We start from the raw sequence: 19,301 nt of genomic DNA, 5'->3' as shown, positions 1-19,301 counted from the left end.
TCCGATCTTTGTATTGTTGTTCAGGGCAGACCAAGAAATTCCAAAAATGATTTTAGCTACTGTGTTGACTTTTTTCCTTTCCCCAAACTGGAAGACGAGACTAGTGATGAGGAAATCATACCTTTCAGACACAGGACTTAGACTTAGAAGAATTATACTGGAACTGAACTCAAAGCCTTCTCCCTGAAGACTAGCTCTCACAGTAGTTGAAGTCAATATGCAAGCTGCCTTAGAGATAAAGCCAATTAGTATTCCTAGCCATTTGTAAGGCCTACCTATCACACCACTGACCAGCTTGCAAGATATCCCAGTGGCGCAACAGTGATACTTTTGTGGTAAATGAGCATGGTACTAAACTGACTTCTAATGGTTTGTTTTATACCCATAGACTAATGCAGCTCTCAGCTCTTAACAAGAAAGCAGTTTTTTGCAGTAGGTGATGACTAATATACTAACTTGCGGCTTGTCAAGCTACAAGCAACGAGACTTCAGAATGCTTATTCTTTCATGGGATATCTATATCACACTTCCTCCTTTCAAGATTCAATGATTATTACTGATGAGGATGCAAAACGTACATAAGGATCAGAGGTAAGTAACTCTAAGAAAACTGCCTTCCAGACATGACAGAACACTGCATGCATGCACTCACAGCAATTGTGATATCATGGATAAGACTTGTGTAAGATCAAGCCTGACTGAAAACCAACGTGAAGAGAGGAGGAGTTCATGGAATCTCATGTTTTACCTGACGATTACTTGCCAATTTCTAACTTGTAAGGCAGAATGAGGATCAATTTCCTTTAGGTATATTGCTACTGGTAAGTTGACCATGCTTCAAAAGAAGGCTCACACTCAAGAATACAGGGCAAAACAAATATGCCTTGGTGGGTAAAGAGAGGGAGAGAACACGGGAAAGTGGAGGATGGATCTGAAAGGAGTTGGGAAAGGTGTAGAAATAACCAAAGCATATTGTACTAAATTCTCAATGAACCAATACATTTATATTAAGGAATAAACATTTTTTCTCTTTGAATATTAGAATATATTCAAAGTGGTAGCATTGAAGAACAACAGAAGACAACTTTAATCATTTTCTAAAAATGTAATCCTTTATGTTATACGTTGCAATCAAGAGTATTATCTTAACAATTTGTAATTTTGTTGATATATTTTAGTTGATGCACTAGTTGTGAATATGTAGACAATAAAGGTTAGCATTTAAATAAATTCCCCAAATGAATAAATAATGCATCAGCATAGAGAGTATGTTCATAATTTTTATACCTGAATGTAAAATGTTAAAACAAATAGAGGGAAAGAGAAAACATCTCTTCTGAGAATGAGTTTTTTTTTTTTTTTTTTTTTTTTGCCAAGATCTTGGACATGATTCCAAACACATGTGAAAGTAGCATAAATACACCTACCTCACTGATCATTCTAAAAAAATAAAAGCTACTGTTCCTCAAAGGAAATACTACAGTAAATAATAAATCTAGAAACTGTATAATTAGCAAAATATTGGAATACAGAATATTCAATGGACACAATAACCAACAATGTGATTAAAACAGTCATAATTTATCACAGTGTTCCTAGAAGTGAAGTGTATATAAACTATATTCAATTCTTTTACTTTTGGTTGTAAGTTTAGCCTTTAATGGCTTGAGGCATCTCTCCAGCAGAATTATAATAAATCCTTAAGTGATCATATAAGCATAAAATGTTTATAATAACTAAAAAAGTCAAGCCTGAATTGTAGGAGCACAAAGTCATGACCTTTAAATCAATTTGCATACATTAGCTTGTGTACTGATCCAGAATCCATTTGATGAAGAGAATTCTGGGTCTCTTGCATGAAGGACCTTGGTGTAGTGACAAAATCGATATGATTGATATTTCTGCCATCCTCTCCAAAGTGATTTAATGTCTTATCTAGAGTAACCAGATTTTAATAAACACTATAACTAAATATTCTATGCACTATGAAACACTAGCTCTATATTACATATACACCTAGAATTCCAAAACGTTATTCTGAGCCACCAATCACTAACTTGTATAGTTCAAATGCTCAGTAGGTTTTAGGTTATATATGTCTCACCATTCACCCCTTGACATATCGTGTATCTGATTCTGCAGTTCCAGAATGTGTAATTGGAATCGATAAACCCTCCTAGGGATGAAATCCAACTTTGTTTCTTTAGGGCTTCTTAACTTGAACTTTGGGTACGGCATCTTTGCATCTTTAATAAGGGCAGACTTCAATCAAGTTAAGCCCTGAGCAGATCACTAAGACTGACTTCCACAGGCAAGAGTCTACTTTTGGATTTATCTTCAGTATAGAGACTTCTGTGCCTCCATACTGCTAGCCCATATTGTCAGTTTCCTCCTTGTTAGCCTTAAGTATATGTGATCAAATTTCAAATTGTATATCAAGATAAAGAATAATAATTTTGAAATAAAGTAACTGTACAGGAGTTAAAATACTTAAATTTTGTGTTCTCATAAAGAACATACCTCAAAATCCATTATGTGATTCGTACATAGTTGATTTCTTACCTTAAATATAGTAGTTTGCATATTTCTGGTATTGTGTGAAGAAATAAATAAATTCATCGTATAAATGGAGACACTCAACAATAAATTCAGAAAATGCTTATTTTTTTCAGACTACTCTAGCATTATTTTAGACATTATGAGTACATAGAACACAAATATATTTTATTTATACAGCATTGTTTTATTGTGGAAGGAGATACATAATAGTAGTGTGATATTCAAAGACACTCATAGCTATAACCTTTGAATACACTGAGAAAAGTAGACATAGGAATAGAAATTTCCATGGATTTTAAATAGTGTTTTAGCAAACTGAAACTTGTGAATAACTGAGTTTTAGTTTCATTCAAGAACCACATTTAAATATAATACTTTTTCAGAAATTGAATTCCTCCGTATGTCATTCCAATGACATAACCATAAGATAGCATGATCAGCAGAAGTTCCTATTGATATGCACTTTAAACAAGGACTATTACTATTGATATTGGGTCATAAAACTTGAAAATTTTAAGAAAATATAAACCTCATAGAAACAAAAACACAAAATAAGTGAAGCTATGTGAAAATTTTAATGAATTTTCAAATGTTTCATTCAATGAGTGTTTTCAGACTAAATTTATTTGAAAATTATAAGCAGAGTTGCAAAAATTTCAATTTATACAATATGTGTTTCATCTTTCAATTTTATGAGATTATCCTGGTTAATTGCAAGGAAGAGTTTTGGGGAAAGTGATATTTTGCTCCAAAAACTGATGCAAATATACATTTAGAAGAAATAGTACATTTTATGTGCAATGAAATATAAAATTATAGTTCAAATCATTATTGATTTATTCTATCATATAAAGTTTAACAGAATATTTCCAAAGACTCTAAACCTGTTACACGCACATCTGTAAATGAAATAATAAAACGTATGATTGAATTTATTTCCATTAACTATATATTACTACTCTCAGTAAAACAATAAAAACCTGGGCATTATCATTATTTCAAGTAATATCAATGATATGAAAAATAAAGTATTTTATATAACACTTATAATAAACATGGTGCTCAAATTTTTAAAATATGGAAATATTTTGTACCAAAACAATTATATTAAGGGAAACTGAACTCTTTTATTTTAACACAATGCTTTAACTTATACTTTTGATATCTTGATTCTCCCTTAAATAGTTAATACTATGTAAATTGCTTATAGTCAGAATAGTTAGCATTTTAAAATGTTTAATCTATATTATATGAAATAATTTATATAAGAAACTTCAAAGTTGTCTACGGGAGCTGCTAATAAAGCTATGGTCTTTATAGATTTTTCATTACAAACGAAATTTCAACTTCACAGAGCTCACAGTTGCCATAGTAATCATATTTCAATATTTTACACATCTTTCTCACCTTGAATATTAAAGTAGAATTATACTTGATGTATTTTGCATGTTATTTTATTACAGAATGAAGCTATTGTCTATTGAAAATTATCCCTGAACATTTTAACTGCTATCCTTCTGTCCTTAAGACATAGAATTATTTTGTAATTATAATTTTTATTTGAATATTTGAGTTAATGAATGTGTTCCATATAAAAAGTCGAAATGTTTTTTATGTATTTTAAAAACTTAATTGAATTAGAATGAATAACATTGCACTTCATATAGTATAGCCTTTTTTAGAGGAAGACTACTTGTGGATTCTTTTTTTTTTTTTTTTTTTTTTTTTTTTTTGACAGGGTTTCTCTGTAGCTTTGGAGCCTGTCCTGGAACTAGCTCTTGTAGACTAGGCAGGCTGGTCTCGAACACGCAGAAATCCACCTGCCTCTGCCTCCCGAGTGCTGGGGCTAAAGGCGTGCGCCACAGCCGCCAGGCTTACTTGTTTTTTATAATGAAAAGTAAGGACTGTGATGGCTGCTTTCCCTCACTGGTAGAGAACAACAGAACAAATACATTTAAAGAAAAAATGATATTTGACTCCTGCATCAAGGGATTTTATCCATTGTTCCTTCAGCTCCACCCACTATAAAAGTACTGCAAATCTTCACTGTGAAGAGAACAAGGATAAAACCCGGGAAAGCCGCATTGGGCAGAGTCCTCCAAATTAGCAGTTCCCAATCTTGTGCTTTGCTAAGAGCTGGAAGTGTCTTTGGAAGAATCGCATGACATAAGGCAGCTCTGGTTCCTGTTGTGGCTTTTTGCTGTCTTCTCATTTTACTGCTAGTAGGTGAGCAGGGCCAAGAGGGCCCACTTGAATATTTGACCAAAACTGGCAGGCCCCTGACAACAGTTCTTGGGTGGGCATACGTAACTTACCTACTCAGTCTCCAGTGCCTATTCCTGGATTCTCCCATATGTCCAAAAATTCTCACCTGACCAGCAGCTGGATGACAGTGATTCCTTGGGACCTGATTACTTACATAAAAATTTGGAAGCTTTCTTTTTGTTAAGCTCTCATATATAAACTCTTAATACTTTTCCTTTTAAAACTTGTTGTTTGCTGATTTATAAATTTCATCCTTAAAGTACATGGTTTAGAAAATGCGCTAAAAAGACAATGACATCAGGAAACCAAAGGATGTGGAGAGAGCAATGAAATAATATAATATATAACTATCCCTGAAGGGAAAAAAGGCAGGGATGTAAAACTTAGGAAAATTTGTCTTTGAGGTCACACACAGTAAATGTCTCATTTGGAATGTATCTTTGTCTTTTCTGTGTTCTGTCTAATTGTGCTTACCTACCTGGGTTCAGTCTGTGTTCTGCTGTCTGTGACCCCTGCGTGCCATCATGTTCTCTGCCAGTGACTTTCTGCCTATTGGCCTCTATATTAGTGAATAAAGGATGCTACATCTGTTGGCTGCTCCATACAAATTGAAAAATGTACCATAAAATTGAAAGACTTCCAAATGCTCATAGATTGGCAAGATCAATATAGTGAAAATGTCCATTCTATTAGTAGTAACCTAGATATTCAATTCAACCTTCATCAGAATTACAATGTAATTTTTCAGAAAAATATAAATAATCTTAAATTTCATATGGAAGCACAAAAGATGCAGGATCCAGTTTCAGTCAGGAATGGTCAAACTTTAACTGTCTGCAACTTTGAATAAATATATTTTAGGGTTGAGTCTCTCTCTCTCTCTCTCTCTCTCTCTCTCTCTCTCTCTCTCTCTCTCATGTGTATGTGTATTATGTGTGTGAGTGAGTGTTCTCCTTCACTTGGGAAGGTCAGCGGATAACATTTTGAATTTTATTCTCTCTTTGTTCATATTTGAGAGGGGAAATCTCTCTTATATATCACAGCACAATGCAGAGATAGTGAGAAATTTTAAATGTTGGCATTAAGATTTAAGGATGTAAACTAACATCATGGCTAACAAGGGGTATCAAGAAGGAAAGGTATCTTCCAATAAGCTATTCCCGAGACTCACATGGTGAAATAACAGAATCAATTCCTAAAAGTTGTTGCCTCCATATTCATGCAAATACACACATAAACATATAAACCCACAAACACAGACACAAACACACACATACAGATGACTAACAGTAACAAACCATTCAAAGTATAAAAAGACAATAGATAAAAGAAAATATTACATGTTCTGATTATCACTCAACAACATCAAAACTCTATATAAGAGATGAATAAGAATGTTGAAAAGTATTGGGTTTAGCGAAGTAATATCAAAATAGTACTCTAAAAAGATTCCTCAGGAATGAGGCCAGATGTTAGTAGATTGCCAGGAAACTTTAAAGGGATTCTTCTAGGTGCAATTGTATTAATTAATAATGAAAAACAATCAGCTTCCAGGAGTATTTTCTGAACCTGTGATGTGAGACAGGCATAATTCAGTGGAATGCCTTCCTCAGAGCCAATGTTGCTTGTGACACCTAGACTCAGGAACTGATTCACATATTTATGTAACTCTGTTTCTTGAGTAGCTTACTGCCAAATGAAACACTGCTGTGTGTTATTCTCAACATCAAAGCCTTTCTCACTTAATATTTGTTTGGTTAAAACTGAATGTATTCAATGTTGGTGCCACAGAGGTCCTTGTGCTCACACAAAAACATAAAGAAAAACAACAAATGTTAAATACATAGGACCTCTTCTCAATGGAGGAGGTATATTATCTGTTTACCTACCCAAAAAGCTGGGGGTGGGTTTTGTTAACTACCTGGTGACATTTTTTGCTATCTGTTGAGGCAGACCTCATTCTCCTTTTACCACATAGGCAGAACTCACTCAAATTACTCAAAATGATTATTCCAGACTCTTCCTTCCTGAGATAATCTTTAGAAGAGATGCCCCATTTACTATTGCCTGAAGACCTATACGCCGTGAGTCAAAGATCACACTAGATTCTATGCCTTTTAGTTATAGAACTCACACTCATAGTCACATGTACTTTGTAAAAGAGTCTCTATGAGGTTATATCTTAGGCTTTAGCATGAATCTTGAAGTGATCTGATTGTCACTTGGAAACCTTTTCCCAGATTGCAGTGTGTTGTAAATAAGCTGACAATGAATCACCTTGCATTAGACTACCAAAATATGATCTATATTAATAAAATCAGTGTGTACCTGGTTTTCATCCTTACCTCTTGATGTGGTTTGCTTCCCTGTTTGATATCTGTAGAGACTTCCTCAATACTTCAAATGTTATACATTTAAAGGAATATGATTTTGGGAAAGTCAGGGATCTAAATATGATTAGATCACTTTAGTTTAATTACCATTAGTTAAAAACGTTAATTTCATACATTGTCAAAAAAGCCTGATCGAGAGAAACTGCACAAAATGCAATATATATATATATATATATATATATATCTTAAATATAAGTAGTATAGATATTCACCTGAGTATGTGTGAATCCAGTCATTATTGTGAAAATTGAAATATGAAGTAATGGACCAACACTCACACATGGTGAATAAGTTTAGACAAGACCATCTGTACCTTAAAATTTAGATTATTCAATAAACATTTAGATATTTAAGATACAAAAAAAAAACAGAATAAAAATAGTAGCCTTTGTTATTATAAAATGCTTCCCTATACTAAACATCTTAAGTACTTTTTCCAATTTTTCCACTTTTCCAGAGTAATTTTAGAACCATTATGTATGTATACTTTATTTCTGGTAAATTGATTTCATATAAATGTGTTCATTAAAATTATGTTTAAGATAGATATCAAAGAAAAGCCTATAGAATGAGTAAGTATTTTTCTTCTAGTACATAACCAAGATAGATGCTGTGTAGCAAAGCAGGAGGGTAGGTATTCTATTTTTGTAAATATATTTACAAAGAAGAAACAAATTAAATGTCAAAACTATAAAATTTGTCAATTCTGTGATCTAAACCTTTTCGACTAATTAAAGTGGAGACTGTAGTCACAAGAGATGTTTGTGTAGGTTCAGTCTTGACATTTCCTTTGTATACGCTAAAATGAAGCCGCCTATGTGGTTTTTCTTTTACATATTTTATACACTTAAGTTTTCATTTACTTTGTCAGAGGCTATTGTGTAATACCTAATTATATTCAAAATAATGTCAAGTTAGATCAGGCTAAAATATTTTTACATGTTTAGAACAAACAGGAAGCTTATACAAAAAAAAATGAAGCTTACTTTCAAAATACCATTTTTACCCCAACACATTAAAACCAGCACAATTATCTTTGCATTTGTAAAATCTCCTATGGGAGACAACACACACAATTCAGTCTTCCTTATGTTAAAGTGACAGATATTGCAGTTGCAAATGATGTAGCTGTGTCTCTTGTTGGTTGTCTATTATGTTCCTAGGCTTCTCTGGCAATTATTAGATATTTCAATAGTGTCTGCCACATATTAATTCATGTCTGTTGAGACTGAAGCACATTAGGAAAAAAAGAACACCCTTCTAGGAGAAAACTTCTACTATTTTTTCTGATGAGCGTCTTTTTAATGTCATGGCTATAGTGTAGCCCTTGACAGGATACATACTACTATTTTTCCTGATGAGTGTTTTTTTTTAAAGATTTATTTATTTATTATGCATACAACATTCTGCCTCCATGTATGCCCGCACACCAGAAGAGAGCGCCAGATCTCATTACAGGTGGTTGTGAGCCACCATGTGGTTGCTGGGAATTGAACTCAGAACCTCTGGGAGAGCAGCCAGTGCTCTTAACCTCTGAGCCATCTCTCCAGCCCCCTGATGAGTGTTTTTTAATGGTCATTGCTATAGTTCAGTCCTTGACATAATACATACCTTTGTCAGAGACAACACTATAAAACAATGGATGAATAAACTTGAAGTTGTTTGAAAGGTGTGTTCTATCATGTGTTGAATTATATGTTATAAATTCTATTGGCTGTATCATAGGTCAATTGATCCTGAACATATAACTACAACTACATTATGTAAGCCGTCTTTGAACTTCCAATATTTCTCAAGTAGCTAAGATTACAAACATAGGTCATCACTTCATGTAATGTAAAAAAATTTCATTTCCAATGTGTGAATTTAAATATGCTTTAAAATGAATATGTGTTTTGCTGTTATTGGTGATCAATTTGTGCGTAGGTAAAATGTATATATTGTTTTGTTCTAAAGGCATTTTATGTTTGCTTTGAGTTTAAAATAGAGTGTCATAATTTTAATAAGACAATTGAAACTACAATGTTTTAAATTTGTATGATTTCTTCCAAACTGAAATAATTTATAAGACTCCCGAGACCTCACTTCACAGTTTTGTATACATAGTAACAAGAGATACCAAGTGAAACTCTCTGGTCAATTAAACTGCCTGTAATTATTTATAATGGAAGAAAACTATTGCAGGAAATTACATCCAATAAAGGTTCAGAGCTGTGGAACCCAATCTCAAAAGATATTTCTACAGTACATAGCCTTACTTAAAGTTTAAGGAACATTGCAGAAGAGAGTGCAGAAACATCACAAAGGACTTTGTGTGGTTGTATATTTTCTAGTAATGTTTTAAGAGGCATCTATCTTGTCTCATCGGCATCACTACCTAAAGTTGATCTGAACAAGGACAATAGACATCCCAAACAGTATAGGGGTGGGAAGAGGACAGGCTGTCAATCCCATGATGGCTAAATCCTACACAAATAACTGCATTGAACAAAGAAATGCTGAGATTGTGAAAAATAATCTTACCCAGGAAAAACCACACAAATGGGTTACCCAATACCATAACCATATGATTAGCCCTAGAGCATATATACAAGTAAAATTGTGTTATTAAGTTTGCTACATTTTTTTTATTTAGGAATATATGCATGTACATTTACATATAGTATGTAACAATTAATGACAAAAGAGGCCACGCAAGCTTGACAAAGAGCAAGGAGGGCTACACTTGAGAGTTTAAGGCATTTCATTATTAATCAAATTTAAATAATGTTTATTGTTTTAAGTGCAATTCAATCAACTTTGCATTATTTCATGTAGTTTGGAATATTTAATGTTAAAAACACATTTAGCAAGAATTTATGCCTTATGTGATACAATTTTGAGTATTATGTTGTAAAAGGGAGCTGGATGATTCCATGCATAATTAACAATAAATCCATATATCCAAAATTTCTTGAAAATTCTTCTTTAAGTTTTATCTAACCAGTAGTAAGTTTATTGAAAACTTCCAGAAACCCCACATCCAAATGACCTTCAGTATGAAGAAAGTATATGGAAATTTAAGGTCAATTTATTACAGTCTTCAACATTTATTCAAAGTGATGTAATAAAGAAGGAAGTAAAAGGAAATAAGGCAATCCATTACTTAATTACCCAAAAGACCTGTGATCCTAATACCCCTTTTATTGTTATATTCTGGAAGGACTCATTGTGAGATGCTACTGAAAATAAAATTTAGGCAGTGGTAAGCCACAAACATGCCACTACTGAAGGCAAATCAGACTTTTTAAAAAGCAAACAACATTAGAAACTTCATTTTAGAACTTTTATGTAAACTTCCTTATTTCCTAATAGCTGGCAAAAGAGTCATTATCATGCATGTATTCTATATACTGAGAAAACCATTAATAAAACCATTTCTTTAAAATAGGTAAACAACAAATATCCTATTTTTCCTCTTTGTCACAGAACCGAAATGATAATCTCTTGCACTCTTTATGTTTTACTGAAAGAAGAAAATACTGAAAAAATAGTGGATATCACATTGTGAGAATTCAAGATTCTCACATAATTCTGCTCTGTAATGCTGTGACATTTATTAATATAAATTATAACTCTTCCTAGGCTTTTATAAAAAAAATAGAATTAGTATACTCTTTCTCTTTTATTGTGCTGAAGACTGTACACAGTCAATCCATACCAGTCTCCAGATTATTTTCTACTATGGTAAGTTCATTAAGACTCAGCTCACCTAAGCCCAGAAGATCATAATTTAATAGTAAATTTTCTTGGCATGTAATGTATTCTCAACACATCTTCTGAAGAGTGAGAGAAAAACACTCAGATCTCAACTAATTTCATGTTGTAGTATCACTCACAAGAAAATATCCCATATACTGAAAAGAATTTTATTGTCATGACTGGGAATGATGAATCTTTAAAGTTGCAGTTATATCATTTACAAATCAAATTGTGAGATCAAATGCTATCAAGTGTGGAAACCTCTGTTGTTCTCACATTTATTTGCAATAAACAGCTGGATTCTTATGAAAATAAAAGCCTAGGCCCAATAATCAAGATGTATAGTTAAGTCCCAGTAAGGAATTTTGTTTGTTTGATTACCCATTCCTGTGACAAAGTCTGGTTCTTACAGACAGTTAAATGAATAGGAAAAATCAAAGCAATAATTAATGTGCATTTGTCATGGTTTCTATGGCAATTGAAATATACACTACAAAGACAATTTTTCTCATCTATTAGATTCTTAATTTGATACAACCTAGTCATCTGAAATGTAACCTCAGCTGAAAATTGCCTAAATCGTATTGGAAAATGGGCATGACTGGGGGGTATTGTCTTGATGATTAATTAAGACAGAAAAGCTCATCCCACTATCTGTGGCATCGTAAATATAGAGGCAGTCCTGGATTGTACAGGAAAGGTAGCTGTACGTGCATCTGCAAGCAAGCTAGTCAGCCAGCAAGCAACCTTTTCCTTTGAGTTTTACTTTGAATTCCTGCTTGAGTTTTCTGTTTCCCTAATGGGCTGTGACCTGGAAGTATCAGCCAAATAAACTTTCTCCTCCCTAAAATTATTTTTGGTGAGTGAGTTTTACCACAACAACAAAGAGAAAACTTAAGTACTCTATTTGCACAATCTGTGCTGGGTGGTTTAACAATGGTTATCTGCATACTGGCCATCTGAAAACGTAGTATTTCTCAGTTGATAGGGATATAAGCTTCAGCAGTTCCAATCTGGTGCTAAAGAACTACATGTCCCTGAAGGACCACTGATCATCAGTCCACACTGGAAGGCTGCAGACACTGTGCTCTAATATTAGCAAAGGATAACAATAGCATAAACAGGGTAGATGTATTCAGTATCAAGGAGTAAAGGTAGCAAAAATAGCATGAGTTTTCCTTGGGCTTCTTTATATCTGGACTGTACCAGAAGTTGTTGTGCACTCAAGAAGCGTCTTTTCCCCTTAGCTAAGTTATCTTTAAAATATCCTAATAGATTTTTCCATATTTCCTATAGCCATTTTTCTTAGTTGAACCTGGATTCAATCAAGGTTACAACCAAGATTAAATATCACCAAAAGCTTAAAGTGAGACTTGACAGCAAGATATGCAAAGAAACAATGTGAGATACTTTAAATAAAAATAATTATTTTATATTTGCCTATAACTATGAATTATCTGACCATTTCATAGACAAGAAGATAATGGCATGGTTACTTTTATTAAGAATATTGGAATATGACTTGATTTACATCATTCTATAGTTATCACCTTCATACCAATAGATATTGTAGCATGACTTCTGGCCAAGATAAAACTAGGCATTACAGTTTTAATATGACGATTCATTACAATGTGAATGAAGATATGAAAATTTTAATAATCACAGAAAAGATTCACTAGTAATTAAGATTTACTTATTTTTTTTCACTTGGAGAGTCCCCTAGATAAATATGCTGAAGTTTAGTCCTAAAGAGTGAGATAGAGTAATTCCAACGTGAAAGGAAAGCTATTTTAATCATTTATTTCTACTTTATCTTGGGCAGACTTAATGGTTTATTTTACTAAAATTAGCATAATAATGACTTGCCGGGATTGTTGCTAAAATTAAAATGATGAAACGAAATGTAGCTGATTTCCATGTGTCAAATTTCCTAAAAGGATGTGTAGTAGAATTAAAAGCCACCCTTGAAAGCCAATAAGAGGCTGATGTAATGTATTCACTTACATCTTTTAAAAAGAAAATTTATTTCTCTCTGTTAACATTTTCTTAAAGTGCCTTGGCTTACTTTCCAATTCACTCCAGCCTTTCAATTTCCCGAGTGCTTTCCATTTGCCTGGACTTAGTAAAGAGAGATAGTAAAAATGGTTTAAGCATTATAGTAATTTTCATGACAGCATAGGATTATTTCAAAGTAGATAAAAGGAGATAATCCAGTTAAAATTTTATTTTAAATCTACATTGGAATTTGTAGATATAAGAGTTCACAGAAGTGGAAGACTCTTCTTGGATGTAAGGTCATTTAAACAGCAGATTTTAATGGAAAAGATTTCATGATACATCCAGGTTTCACGCAATAAAGGGCAGAATTGATTCTGTGCTCAAAGTCTTTGTTAGATCTTTGTCCCCACTTAGATCCTGTAAAAAAATGTGAAAGGAAAATATTATTTTTTTCATTATAATTAACATCTGGTCAGTGAAACCTTAGGGAATTTTTTTTTTTAAGTCATTGATCTCAAAAGGGAAATGAGATTCTTGAGTATTTTTGGCTCAAACTAAATTACATTTTAATTTTCTGTACAAGTTCTTCATTGGTTGATGAATAAGGTTATACTTATTTGGAATAAAGTTAACATAAAATAAAAAGGACTATGTGGTTATAATAGTCTCAGTTTAATGTAATGCCAGTTTTGTTTAAGGAAATGAATTTGACCATAATATTAGCTTCAGTTTAGACTAACATCAGGTTTTAAATGTATTATAGGAAAGAACTCTGACCTTATTATATTATTTATGTTTATATTCTTATTATTGTATGAATACATATTTGAATGAATTATAAAACTGTGAACATGATTGCAGCCATATTATATAGATATATTGAATGTGACTAACTTTGAAGAGTGGCATGAGGTAGAAGGAAAGTATTTTATAATAGGTTTTTATACATTTAGTATCTTGTATATTTTCATCACAGAAAATATTTATGCATGATGGTAGAATAATTTTAAGTAAAAAATGAAGTAATTACATTTATCTTAATATGCTAAGTTTTTTTTGCCTTGAAAGAATGGTGATCTTGTCGTTCAGCAAACTGTTTTTCATTAATAATGATAACTTTTAAAAATCTGACTTCAAATTTTCATGTTTTTCAAGAAAATCATTTTGTTAATATAAAGATAAACAAATTATTATCAGAGCTGTAGCATTTAAAACATTTTAGAACTAATAGTTGATTTCTAGTTTATTCTTAGCTTTCTCATATCAAAGTACAATTTTTATACTACCTAAATTTACACATATTTAAAGACCAAGACTTTGTTATAAACAAATTATATGAGCACAGTTACAAAAAGAAAATATACAAGTCCAGTTTGAATGATGTTATTTCCTGATATTAATTAGTACAACAAACTTAAGTTTGAGTATCCAATGATTTTTTTTGTTTATTGTATATATATATATACCATATATGTATATATATATATGGTATCACATAATTTCTATAACTGATGCATTACAATTTATAATGGTTGTTAATTTAATTTCTATAGATATAACTTGACCTAACTTAGAATTTGAAGAGGGTGTCAATAAGGAAATCTTGGGTTGAAGATTAGAGCATATCTGTGATAGGAAATAGTTTGAATAGTATAAGGGTGAAGAAAGAAAGAAAGCAGCATATCTCTATTTCTTTTTGCTCTTAATTGATGTGGGATTTCCCTCTGTATGCTGTGATTGCCATTAATGAAGAAAGAATTGCTTTGAACCTATATCAGAGCAGGGTGGGGCAAAGCAGAGCTAGATGGGGAGGACTGGAATGGATGCTGAGAGAAAGAAGGGTGGAGTCAGAGAGAAGCCATGAAGCCCTCTAGAGACAGATGCTGGAAACTTTAACTGGTAAGCCACAGCCATGTGACGATATACAGATTAATAGAAATGGGTTAAAATAATATAAGAGTTAGCCAATAAGAAGCTAGAGCTAATGGGCCAAGCAGTGATTTAATTAATATAGTTTCTGTGTGATTATTTTGGGTATGAGCTAGCCAGGCGACTGGGAACCAAAAAGCAACCTCCCCCCAACACTTAATCATGGGTTTGATGGATTAGCTGATTCAAGCACCTACAATTTTGATTTCCCTACCTGGTATTAGGAGATAAATAAATCCCTTTCTTTTATGTTGCTCTTTGTGAATAAGGGCATTTATCATAGAAACAGAAATGACAAAGTATTTTTTTAATTTTTTTATAAAATGAAAAAATTATAAATTCTGCATTTTAAATTTTTGATTGCTTTCATATACAATCAATATTTGTGATTTGTATTTTAATACCTTCATTCTAATATTCTTTTTATAAGGTGACATCGAAACTGAACAATACAATGAATATATAAATTCAATTTTGCATATATAATTTTAATTTTGATGCTCTTGTGACCAATCTAGAAACATCTTCCATATTTATAATAAAAAACAAAGGATTAATGTATTTTAGAGACTGCTCCCTTAATTTGTATAGTAAATCTTATCCAATATTACATTTATATTAAGTATTATCAATTAAATGTCATAATGAGTAGAATAATTGCTTTCCTTGAATTGTTTTTCATTTAATTAAATTTAAATTACTTTCAATTTCTTATAAACACTGTCTTAATATTTATAATTTAATTTTTGGCTTTTACACTGATGTATTTCAATAAATGAGATAAATAAAATTTACTCACTAATAGTTTAGCAAGACAATGATTGGAAATCTGTCTTGTATTGGCAGTGTCTGGAGCCTTTGAATTTGTGGTAAACATCTAGTTTCAATATTGGGCTTGTTTTATACACTGCAATTTTTTTTTTTTTTTTGATTTTTCGAGACAGGCTTTCCCTGTGGCTTTGGAGCCTGTCCTGGAACTAGCTCTGTAGACCAGGGTGGTCTCGAACTCACAGAGATCCACCTGCCTCTGCCTCCCAAGTGCTGGGATTAAAGGCGTGCGCCACCACCGCCCGGCTACTGCAATTATTTCTTAAATGTTCTACTTGAGACAAATAACTAACCTAGTATGTGGGTGACATACAAAGAAAATAAGGAATTCTAAGAAAAGAATTTTACCCCAGGAATTTACAGGTCAAGACAGTATCACCTCCTAGTATCAAGAAAACTACATTAAATAAAACTGGATACATAGAAACCTTGATTGCAGAAATCATACTCACTTTAAATTGCCTTTTTTTCAGTTTGGATGCTCACCTTACTAGACCTGGATGGAGGTGGGTGGTCCTCGGACTTCCCACCGGGCAGGGAACCCTGATTGCTCTTTGGACTGACGAGGGAGGGGGACTTGATTGGAGGAGGGGGAGAGAAAGGGGAGGCGGCTAGGGGGAAGAGACAGAAATCTTTAATAAATAAATAAATAAATTGCCTTTTTTTGTCAAAAGTACGATAATCACAAAGAAACATGGAGATTTCTGTAGCATTTCATTACATTATTCATGTTTTAGCATCCTACTAAATTATTGCAGTGCTCTATATATCTCTAAAATGAATATGTAAAGATGCCTAATTTGATGAGTGCAGATATTTTCTCAACAAAATTAGTTCTTAGAGATTTTTTCATAATCACTCTGTCTTTAATTATTCAAGTATTGTCACTGATTTATTCTTTCATTAGTGAGTTTTCTCACTCAATATATGACTCTCTAAAAGGAGTAGGCATTTGCCTTATTAGATCATATAGCACTAGCAACCTATGTAAGCACTGATAGACAGCATACACTGTGTTTCCTGGGAGATTTAATCTGTTGATGACTTGGTTGTTTCTACCAAGTTCCACTGTGTCTCTGTTCAGGATTGGAGTTCATCTGTGCAGGTGCATGTGGAGATGCAAGTTAACCTCAAAATATCTATTCTAATTTCATCTTTGTCAATGTAATAAAGGCAACTTGGTAGGGGAAGGGATATATTCATTTTAGTTGACTGGTTCTATTCCCTAATTGAGGGAAGTCGGGACAGAACCTGAAGCAGTAACTTGAGAAAGAAAACACTGTTTGTGCTCTTGCTTACTCATGCCAAGTTAACATTCTAATAAAGCCCAGGACCACTTGCTCAGGCGGCAGTATTGTGCACCACAGACAGGGCCTTCTTTCATAAATTAGCAACCAAGGCAATAATCTAAAGACATACTCTCAGATCAATCTGTCAAATCTAGGTTGTATCAACTAAACAGCTGAAGTTGATTTGCACATTGCTTTATTTTCTCGGTCTTTTCTCTTCCTAAACACTGGCTTATCAGTAAGTTCCCAATTTGGAATAAATTGTATCGGTGAAGATCTGGAGCCACTAAACCTCCTTTTCTTTCCCCTGTCCATATCATTTACCTTAAATGTGTGTGTCATTCCCAGCTTAAATGTGGGTGCTAGGGATCCAGAGTCACCTCCATCTCCTCACGCTTTCACAGCAAGCACTCCCCCTTAGCTGACCAATGTATGATGGGAACAACTGATGAATCTCTTTCAGTTTTGAAGGCTGAAAAATTAGATTCCACTTCTTTGAAAGAAGAATTGCAAAAGCAATTAGAGATCAATTTTTCAGTTTTTTTTTCAAATGTCAAGATTTCTGAGCTAAATTAAATGTCTGACTGAGAACCTCAATTTACACTTAAGTAATGGAGTTGAATAGAATCAGGGAAACTGACCTTTGGGTATCAAGCATCTTAGAGACAGGGCTTGATCATCATGATTCTGGATAGACTCAGATTCACAAAATAAATATGTTGATGGAGATACAAGCAATATTACTGAAATAAACTTTAGTTAGTTCACACCAGTTCAGTGAATTCAGTAAGTTACTGGAAGAGATTGACTCAAACTCAGAATCCTTTACTATTTCAAACCTGTTTTACTCTTATATGAATTTGTATACAACTGAAATTTATGGAATTAAAATTGTAGGCAGTAATGAAAATTTTGTTTCTGTACACTAATTAGAAGAAAAACATGCCTATATTCCTGTCTTGCCTTGATTGATAATCTTAATGAATATCCATGAATTAGGTTCATAATAAACCATATTATCAGTAATAAATTATAAATTGATGTGTATGTGGCCTAGTGAGGGTAGATGCATTTTTTTCTGGAATGGCTTAGTTGATAGGTAAATTTTAGTAAATCATTCTTGAATACAAGAACACCAAAGAACTAATTGAATATGTATTAAGATACATTGATAATGGGACTGGAAGATGGCTAAATTGGAAAAATGCTTGCTGATAAGACTTGAATACTCACATTTGAATACCCAATACCCATGCTAAAACGGTAAAAATATGGTTGTGGTTATAATTTTGCTACTGAGGAGGCAGAGACTTGAAGATCCGGGGGTTTAACAGGCTAGCCTGATTGACAAGTTCAGGTTCAGTGAGACACGATGTTTCTAAAACATGTAGAGTGCCATGGACAAAGATGCTTGTTGTTAGTCTCTGGCTTCCATATACAGGCACATGTAAGTATACACACAAGTGGCTACATGCACAGGCATATGCATGGGCACACACAAATAACGAGCTGCAATAATCTTTAAATCATAAATCAATTTTAATTTAAAATGGGAGCATTATTTGAGATGAATTATTTAACAGTTACGTAACTGATACATGTAAGGTACCTTTTCTTCTTGGTCACATAGATTTGTACAATCCACACACAATCAGTGTTTTCAAGTGTCAAATAATAGATCAATGTTCTCTAGTGTTAAGTGGCAAATGAAAGAACTCACTTTTACCAAGATTACACATTTGTAGAATTTCAAGACTTTCACCCACAAAGCCAAGCTGCTTTCCACATAAAAACACCAATTTCTGAAGGCCTTTCCTATACTACATTTGTTCTCAACTCTATTACTGCAGAAGCATTTCCTCTTGAGAATTTAGAAGCTTGTTGCCTTGACCCTCATAGCTTTCTCTGATAAGTTAGTGACATTTCTGCCAGTATCAATGTACAAATTTCTGGTTACTTGGGATGCATTTCATCAGACTGAAGGGTTCATTTAGCACAAAAGAAAGAAATTTAATGAATGATAATGAGATACACCTGCTTTATGAAATGTTACATGCCTCATAAATCTTTGACCTGTTAGGATATTAAGAATGGTCCCATTGTTTCCACATAAAACCTCATCTTAAATACAACACTCGACTATTTGGATTTCCTGATTTTTTTTTTTACTAATACCATTATCATTTTTCTTTTTCTTTTTTTAATATATTTTTTTTCTTTTTCTTTTTTTTTATTGAGAATAAGAAAAAAAAGTTTCCGCCTCCTCCCAGCCTCCCATTTCCCTCCCCCTCCCCCC

The sequence above is a fragment of the Alexandromys fortis genome, unplaced genomic scaffold, assembly GCF_014885135.2.
Source record: "Alexandromys fortis isolate MF-2015 unplaced genomic scaffold, M_Fortis_MF-2015_v1.1 scaffold_11, whole genome shotgun sequence".
NCBI lineage: Eukaryota > Metazoa > Chordata > Mammalia > Rodentia > Cricetidae > Alexandromys > Alexandromys fortis.
Note: the sequence above shows the minus strand (reverse complement) of the source record.